The 9686-nt window shown below is 46.2% G+C and overlaps 1 protein-coding gene across 3 annotated transcripts in view; it reads left to right on the forward strand.

Moving 5' to 3' along the window:
* Window positions 1-7298: 7298 nt before the first annotated feature.
* LOC123507838 (neurotrimin-like) overlaps window positions 7299-9686 on the forward strand; it is a 75666-nt gene continuing 73278 nt past the window's right edge. The window contains exons 1-2 of one of the 3 annotated variants that reach the window (XM_045261096.1): window positions 7299-7346; window positions 8089-8513. The gene's annotated coding sequence lies outside the window, so the exon portion shown is untranslated. The other 2 variants (XM_045261095.1, XM_045261094.1) reach the window with 2 other exon arrangements.

Consider the following 9686-nt stretch of genomic DNA (forward strand, 5'->3'; position numbering starts at 1 on the left):
CTCTCTCTCTCTCTCTCTCTCTCTCTCTCTCTCTTTTTTTTTTTTTTTTTTTATTTAAACATAATTTATACAGAAGAACATGTACCCAAAGGCGCACTGTCGTGTGCTACCTATTCTAAGGGTACTACAATCTATTTCTCTACAATATTTACAAGACTTAAAAATAGAAAATATACAAGATGGTCAGCATGTAAATGGAGCACTGTTCTTTTCACTTCACTAGCACTATTCACGCACTGCACTACACTGAGTGTCACGTCACAAAGAGTGTCAGAGGAGTTGGCAGTGTCTGTCTCCACTTATGTGCCATCAGTTTGACACTGTGTGTGTTCATCTCCTGGACGTGAGGCACCGCGGCCGTGAACAAGTTCCACATCCTGGAGACGCGTCCTGCGAAGGTGCGTTGATGCTGACACCCGTGGGATCGCGGCACCTCTACGGCGTCACCACCATTGAGCACCGTTCTCGTGCTCCGTGCGGTGACTCTCAGAGGATGACGCAGCCCTGCCAGATGTGGCACTCTTTGCACCTGTGCCTTATGGAACACTACGATTGCCGCCACATCTCTGCGGTGTTCCAGTGAATCAAGGGGACGCTCAGGCTCTGGGTGAGGTGGTATTGCAGCATCTACTAGCCGTATGGCGCGGCGTTGGATGCTGTCCAGTCTCCTTCTGTGTGTGGCGGCACAGGACATCCAGGAGAGAGCTGCGTACTCAAGGTGGGGCCGCACCTGTGCCTTGTACAGCAGCAGTCTCCCCTTCCTGTCGAGGAAACTGGCGATCCTTCTGAGAGCGGAGATCCTGTGAGAGGCTTTCTTGGCAATGGATTTGACATGGCTGTCAAACCTCAGCCCTCGATCCACCTCCACTCCAAGTATCTTGACGTCATCTTGGAGTGGGAGAGCAGCAGCGCCAAAGACAACTTTCCTGCCATTGCTGCCATGGCGGCTGGGGACCGAGAGACAACCATTGCCTGTGTCTTCTCCGGCGCGAATGTCACTTGCCAGCGAGCACCCCACTCCTCTATCACTCGTAGCTGCTGATTGATGGCCTCAGCAGCCCGCCCACTGTCCTGGCGTGGATAGGTATAGGAGAGGGTGCAGTCATCAGCATAGGCCTTGACTCCTGGCAGTAGCTGGAGAAGATCATCCACGTAGATATTCCACAGGAGTGGGCCAAGAATTGAACCCTGTGGCACTGATGCCTCCACAGGCAGGGACTCAGATGTTTGCCCGTTGACAACCACCTTGAGGCTTCTGTCCTGCAGGTAATTTCCCAGGAGTCGTAGCAAGCCACCCTGGATGCCTTTAGCACGAAGCTTTTCCAGTAATCCGTTGTGCCATACTTTATCAAAAGCTCCAGCTATGTCCAAAGCAACCACTATAGTGTCCTTGCCGTCGTCGAGGGCGTCCTGCCACTGCCTGGTGAGAAGCATCATTAGGTCGGAGGTTGACCTTCCAGGTCTGAACCCAAACTGTTGGTCTGAGAGGAGGGCATTGTCCTTGAGATGGCTACACACCACCTCTGCCACGACCCTCTCAAACACTTTACCCACCACTGACAACAGGGATATGGGTCTGTAGTTTTTTGGGTCCGTCCTGGAGCTTTTTGTGTGCAGGAACTACTCGAGCCTCCTTCCACACTGAAGGCCAGACGTTTTCCCGTACACAAGTTGTGAACTTGGGTGAGAGGGGCAGCCAGTTCCTGGGAGCATCGCTTCAGCAGGTGCGGGCTGATGTCATCAGGGCCGGTAGCTTTCTGTGTGTCCAGCCCCGCAATAATCGCTTCACCTGCTGATGCGTCACCTCCACCATGGTGACAGTCTTCTCACATTGCTGGACCAGCTGAGGCGGTGGCTGCTGTGGATTCCCCACCTTCATTTTTCCAGCAAACAAGGAAGCCAGCAACTGTGCCCTCTCCTTACTGCTGGTGGCGACAGTACCGTCCTGCTTGCTGAGGGAGGGATGGATTCTTGGTGGCCAGTTCCCTGTTTGTCCTTAACAAGGGACCACCAAGTTTTGTTTCTCTCTCTCTCTCTCTCTCTCTCTCTCTCTCTCTCTCTCTCTCTCTCTCTCTCTCTCTCTCTCTCTCTCTCTCTCTCTCTCTCTCTCTCTCTCTCTCTCTCTCTCTCTCTCTCTCTCTCTCTCTCTCTCTCTCTCTCTCTCTCTCTCTCTCTCTCTCTCTCTCTCTCTCTCTCTCTCTCTCTCTCTCTCTCACACACACACACACACACACACACACACTATACCTATAAGTATGCTTTGTTTAATGTATACGTCTATTATTTTTTTCTTTTCATGTAATGACTGAATCTTTATAAATTATGATGTCTTAATTAGAGTATAGAAGTATTAGGTGGAAGTACATTGCATGCAGGCTAAATCTTACAATGCAATAGATTTAAAACTAATAAATCAATTGGTTAAGTGATAGAATTGTATTTTCTGCTCTCACTGCATGTAATTTTAATTAAAACCGTCTGCCCTAGGAGTCTCGAACCGACAGACCGTGCCTGGTTTATGTATTCATTGTAAATCTGTCTGGATACTTAATAAATAGCGATCAGACTTTATTTAATTAATCATTTACTCACTTACTTACTTACTTACTTACTTACTTACACACACACACACACACACACACACACACACAACACACACACACACACACACACACACACACACACACACACACACACACACACACACACACACACACACACACACACACACACACACACACACACACATGAACAAAGGTTAAAATTACAGCACTCAGTTTCGTCATCAAGCAATATAACTCGTTTACCAAACAGCTCTCAAACTTCCTGGATGAGAGAGAGAGAGAGAGAGAGAGAGAGAGAGAGAGAGAGAGAGAGAGAGAGAGAGAGAGAGAGAGAGAGAGAGAGAGAGAGAGAGAGAGAGAGAGAGAGAGAGAGAGAGAGAGAGAGAGAGACTTCGAAAATTAGAATATTTCACAGGTCACTGGTAACAAAAGACATCAATCCTTAAACAATCGGGAGCAAAATTTCACGTGAACAACTTTGTCCCCTAAAAAGCAAACATATCGCTGCTTTATTAAGGGGTAATTGTACGGCCGTGAGTTTATTATGCACCAATGCAGATGTGAGTGAAAAGTTTGAAGGCGGCAGGACAGGTGACAGGAGAGGCGAGGTGCGAGTGCTGCCAGGTAGGGAATAAATTACTTCAGTTCAACAGGTACGCGAGAAGGGACAGGTGAAAATATGAGCAGATGTAGTTAGGTGTTGTTATAAGGTAGACATATTAGTAAATCAATTTATTGTTAGTATGATGTGTCTGGCATGGGTATATGAAAGAAATAGGTCCAGTCTCTCTCTCTCTCTCTCTCTCTCTCTCTCTCTCTCTCTCTCTCTCTCTCTCTCTCTCTCTCTCTCTCTCTCTCTCTCTCTCTCTCCTCCTAGTTTCATTTCTTCCAATCTCCTTTTCTCTCCCTTCGTATCCTTCTCTTTCTTTCTAAATTCCTCCTATTTTCCTTGCCAAACCTCCATTCTTCTTTCTCTCTCTCTCTCTCTCTCTCTTCTTCGCTCTCACCATTCCTTCTGTTCTCCTTTTCTCTCCCACGTCTCTCTCTTTCTGCGTAAATTCCCACTCCCAGTACAGCTTCCATTCTTCTCCTTTCTTCCGTCTTTTCCATTTCCTGTTTGGCTGTCTAATATCTTCTCCGCTTCCTCTTTCCTTCCACCTCCTCTCTTTTTTTTTTCTCCTTTTCAACTTTTTTAACTTTTCTTTTCTTTGTTACTTTACTATTTCGATGTTCAAACAACTATTTATTTATTTGTGTATTCACGGAACTGTATATGGAGCAAAAAACAAATAATGAAGAGAGTAAGTAGATAGATAAATGAAATAAATTAGTAACTGACAAAGCATTACTGGGTGACTGATTTCAATGTTAAGTATGTAATAATAACGAACGGATAAATATTGTTGGGAAAAAAAATTGGGTATTATCGTTGCAATTAACACGCCATTTGCTTGCAACATTATGAGTCTATTCGTTTGCTAAAGTGTAACACGTGCATTTATCTCTCTAGGTGTTATGCATGTGTGAATAGGTATTATGTGTGTGTGTGTGTGTGTGTGTGTGTGTGTGTGTGTGTGTGCGGATGAGGTGGGTAGCCATGAAAAATAAAGACAAAAAGAGCAAAACACAGACAAATGCAGGCACAAAAAAAAAAAAATCACAAACAGACAACGAAAAAATATCAACTACACACACACACACACACACACACACACACACACACACACACACACACACACACACACACACACACACACACACACACACACACACACACACACACACTAAAAAAAATAACAAATCACATACATAAAAAGAAATTCAACACATACAAAAACAGACAGAGGAAAAAAAATCAAAACGATGTAGACAAGCATAAAGAAAAATACTGAACTTTCGCCTCATACTAATCCCAGGTCAGCGAACCCGTAAAAGGAGAAACACTTGGGAAATATGCAAGAGGAGGGGGAGGAGTTGAATCCCAGTACGAGGACAAAAAAAATGGCGTCACTTTGATACCTATTCTTTTTTTTCATGGCGGGATTTGAACCTGTTGGAAGACGCGTCCATCACTCAAAATGAAATCGAGGAGTAAATACCAGTAGCTAGAGAGAAAGAGAGAGAGAGAGAGAGAGAGAGAGAGAGAGAGAGAGTGAGGGAAGGGATGTTGGGATGTTCTGTTCTCTTAGTTACATTTGGCCGGCGGTGTTAGATTCAATTGAATAGTGAGAAAAGTTAACATTTCTCTCTCTCTCTCTCTCTCTCTCTCTCTCTCTCTCTCTCTCTCTCTCTCTCTCTCTCTCATCAGGTATTCCTCAAAGTTCCTCTATTGTTACAAGATGGTCGATATGAGAGTGAAAGGAAAGAGTGAAGGAAGGATCTCTCTCTCTCTCTCTCTCTCTCTCTCTCTCTCTCTCTCTCTCTCTCTCTCTCTCTCTCTCTCTCTCTCTCTCTCTCTCTCTCTCTCTCTCTCTCTCTCTCTCTCTCTCTCTCTCTCTCTCTCTCTCTCTCTCTCTCTCTCTCTCTCTCTCTCTCTCTCTCTCTCTCTCTCTCTCTCTCTCTCTCTCTCTCTCTCTCTCTCTCTCTCTCTCTCTCTCTCTCTCTCTCTCTCTCTCTCTCTCTCTCTCTCTCTCTCTCTCTCTCTCTCTCTCTCTCTCTCTCTCTCTCTCTCTCTCTCTCTCTCTCTCTCTCTCTCTCTCTCTCTCTCTCTCTCTCTCTCTCTCTCTCTCTCGTGATAAGCCGTCGAGGAATTCTCCCAAGAGACAGTCTCCTCCAACTTTGTGAGTCATAACCAATATCCAGGCTTCATTTTATCTCCCTGTGTGTTTATTTAATCTACTTTTCCCCGAATGATAACTTTGTTTATGAATAATCCACCTTTGTGAGTAGGGCCTCCACACCACACGAACACACACACACACACACACACACACACACACACACACACACACACACACACACACACACACACACACACACACACACACACACACACACACACACACACACACACACATATACACAAGAGCACAACCAAAAACTACAAGAAAAGATGCACTTAGTAATATTTCGATTTCGAGACACGTGTTTGTTGTTAATTATAATGGATGTTTTTGTTTGTGTGTATGAATGAGAGATCAAAAATACCTGTTTATGTTTCTATGAGTATTTAATTGTTGCTTTTATCTCAAGGTTTTATCGTAGTATGCATGTATTTATACGCTGCTTCTGTGTGAGTGACTAAGTGTGTGTGTGTGTGTGTGTGTGTGTGTGTGTGTGTGTGTGTGTGTGTGTGTGTGTGTGTGTGTGTGTGTGTGTGTGTGTGTGTGTGTGTGTGTGTGTGTGTGAGAGTTTTTTTATCTAAACTTTAGAGAACTGTTACGTTTTCTCATCTGCAAGAGAGAGAGAGAGAGAGAGAGAGAGAGAGAGAGAGAGAGAGAGATTGTGTGTAAACAAGCAAACACGCAAGCTTGATTCCCCATCACGCCTCTGCTTGTAATCAACGGAATAGATTGTTCTTTGTTAGATCATCGAGAGAGAGAGAGAGAGAGAGAGAGAGAACATTTCGTAGAGAATATGCATGAAAAAGGAGACAATTATAATAGAAGATGAAGTAAGGGGCAGCAATTAGAACACAAATCAAGGCAAGTCCTCTTTATAATCCACCAAATTGGACGGCTGGCAGGAGGGGTGGCGGGAAGAGCAGGCGGGAGGGAGGCGGGATGACAGGGCGGCGGATATAGCTGTCGGGACGGGGAGGAAATGACATGGGGAGAGAGTAAACGGGACAGAGAAGGGAGGGAGTCAATCACAATGCTGGGTCACTGCTATTCACTGACACATGCACATACTACACACACACACACACACACACACACACACACACAAGGTCTGGGCCTGATAAACTGTCTGTCTGTCTGTCTGTCATCTAAACATTCCAATATTAGCAAACCTACAGAGAAGGGCTTGTTCTAAGTCCTTGACCCTTTGGTTTTTTATCCTTCCTCCTAAGCCTTCATCTTTCCTCACTCAAATAAACATACACACACACACACACACGCACACACACACACACACACACACACACACACACACACACACACACACACACACACACACACACACACACACACACACACACACACACACACACACACACACACACACACACACACAAGGCTTCACAAGCCAGAGGACCGGGGTTCGATTCCCCGGCCGGGTGGAGATATTTGGGTGTCCTTTGACGTGTAGCCCCTGTTCACCTAGCAGTGAGTAGGTACGGGATGTAAATCGAGGAGTTGTGACCTTGTTGTCCCGGTGTGTGGTGTGTGCCTGGTCTCAGGCCTATCCGAAGATCGGAAATAATGAGCTCTGAGCTCGTTCCGTAGGGTAACGTCTGGCTGTCTCGTCAGAGACTGCAGCAGATCAAACAGTGAACACAATCAAACACACTCAAACACTCACCACTAGACCGCTACAATCAATATGTCCGCATGAGATGACCCCTGCGATGACACATATGCACACACACACACACACACACACACACACACACACACACACACACACACACACACACACACACACACACACACACACACTATGATGCCGCACGCTGGGTTTCCATCTCCCGTCCGTCGGTGGTCTCTGCTGTTCAAGATCATGGTCCCGTAGGTGAGGGTACTGAGGGGCGACGTCCACAGGGGAGCCCGGTCAGTCAGGCTCAGGGTGGGTGTTGGCGCAGGCGTGGCGGCGACACAGCGAGAGTGCACGGGAGGCGAGGTTGGCAGCAGTGTGCAAGGGTAGTCACGCCGGTGCGTCGGTGGGGAGAGTGTGTGAGACGGAGAGAGTGTGTGTGTGCCTGTGTGTGTGAGTGTGGTGCCACCGCTAACACTGCCAGGCTTCTGTCGCCGTGGGTGATGTGGTGCCGTGTAGAACATTGGGTGCTGCCTGGCGTCGCTGCTTGTCTCGTGTGGCATCGCTGTGTCCAGGGACTGACAGCGAATCATTATAACATGATAGTTGAGAGAAAAATAAACTTGTATTCGGTGGAGACGTTGTAAGCCGCGTGAATCACCGTCACCGCTGAGACCTTGTGTGTGTGAGCAGTGCCTGTCAGTGTGGCGGCCACGTTACATATCCCTGTGTGTTGATCGCCCACTAAAAAGATACAAATTACCATTCCCTGTCAATACGTAATGGAGTTTTACACTCTGTGCACAATTTGCACTCATTTCCATGCATGCATGTATACCAATATATATTGCACACTACCTACGCATCCACCAACCCACCCACCTACACACACACACACACACACACACACACACACACACATATATATATATATATATATATATATATATATATATATATATATATATATATATATATATATATATATATATATACTCATTTGTAAGACTTTAATAAATGATGTATGGATACAATTTTGTATGAATGAAACCAGGCCACACGCTAGTGAGTACGAGACACGCAGTGAACGCCTCGTTGCCTCCCACAGAAACAGACAGGCAGACACACACACACAGTAGGTCACAGCGTCGTGCTAACAAGCGGCACCAGGGAATGAGCCGAGGTGTGTGCCGCCGTGGTCGTGTGTCTGCTGCGCCGCCGGAACACTTTTCGCCGCCACTTTAAGGGCCTTGTGAGGCTGAGTGTAAGACAACCATCGAGTTAATACCCTCACACCTTGATGAGGAGGTGACGTTGCCGTGGCTCAAGTGACTGTACTGCCACATCTGATGGGACACTGACACCAGTAATACCCTCTTGTCCCTAGTGTGCTGCTCCCCAGTAGTGTTCATCTCGTGCAGCAATCCCGGCGGGAGGTGAGGCTGGTGGAAGGCCACACACCACCTCCCAGATTACCGTCCTTCCCACCCTCGTCCTCGCCGCCATTCTCAGCCTATGGGAATTGTTTTTCTCGTGAGTAACCACAGGAGTTTTGTTTGTCTTTCCTATCTTGCGTCAGCGGGTGTCAGAATTATGGCGGAATTAACATGTAGGATCTGTACAAACTTTGTCTCGTATCCATGTATATAAGTGTGTGTGTGTGTGTGTGTGTGTGTGTGTGTGTGTGTGTGTGTGTGTGTGTGTGTGTGTGTGTGTGTGTGTGTGTGTGTGTGTGTGTGTGTGTGTGTGTGTGTGTGTGTGTGTGTGTGTGTGTGTGTGTGTGTGTGTGTGTGTGTGTGTGTGTGTGTGTGTGTGTGTGTGTGTGTGTGTGTGTGTGTGTGTGTGTGTGTGTGTGTGTGTGTGTGTGTGTGTGTGTGTGTGTTTATTTGAGTGAGGAAAGATGAAGGCTTAGGAGGAAGGATAACAAACCAAAGGGTCAAGGACTTAGAACAAGCCCTTCTCTGTAGGTTTGCTAAGATTGGAATGTTTAGATGACAGACAGACAGACAGACAGTTTATCAGGCCTAGACCTTGTACAAAGTATAGAGCACAATTCCTCTGGTGAATGACACATAAAATACATTTCCCTGACTTGAAGTTAATTCAGTATAGCCTTGAAAAATAATGCCAACTGATATAGAGAAGAGAGGTTCTTGGAAGAGGAGCTGTCTTGACCTTCTATGGCTGGTTTTAATGTTTCTTCTTTCTCCAACTCCTCCTCCTCCTCCTCCTCCTCCTCCTCCTCCTCCTCCTCCTCCTCTCTTCCTCTTCTTTCTCCTCCTCCTCCTGCTCCTCTTCCTCCCCTTTTTCCTTCTCCAACTCCTCCTGCTCCTCCTCCTTTTCCTTCTTCTTCTCTCTTCCTCTTCTTTCCCCTCTTCTTCCTCCTGCTCTCTCTCTCTTGTATTCCTTTATATTCCTTTTCCTCCCCGTTTTCCTTCTCTTCCTCGCTGTTACTCTCTTTTTCCTCCACGTTGAGTATAAATCTTTATAGATCTGAACGTGTCTACACAGAGCACGTGTCAACTTTTATTTGTGTCTTGTGTATCTTTCTGGCCGCCTGATGCTCCTTCTTTCCTTCCCCTCCTTATCTGTTTTATTATTTTCCTTGTTTTTATTTTGTTTCGTTCTTTCTAATTTTTCATGGTTCTTTTCAGGGTAATTAATTCTCTCTCTCTCTCTCTCTCTCTCTCTCTCTCTCTCTCTCTC

The sequence above is a fragment of the Portunus trituberculatus genome, chromosome 23, assembly GCF_017591435.1.
Source record: "Portunus trituberculatus isolate SZX2019 chromosome 23, ASM1759143v1, whole genome shotgun sequence".
Lineage (NCBI taxonomy): Eukaryota > Metazoa > Arthropoda > Malacostraca > Decapoda > Portunidae > Portunus > Portunus trituberculatus.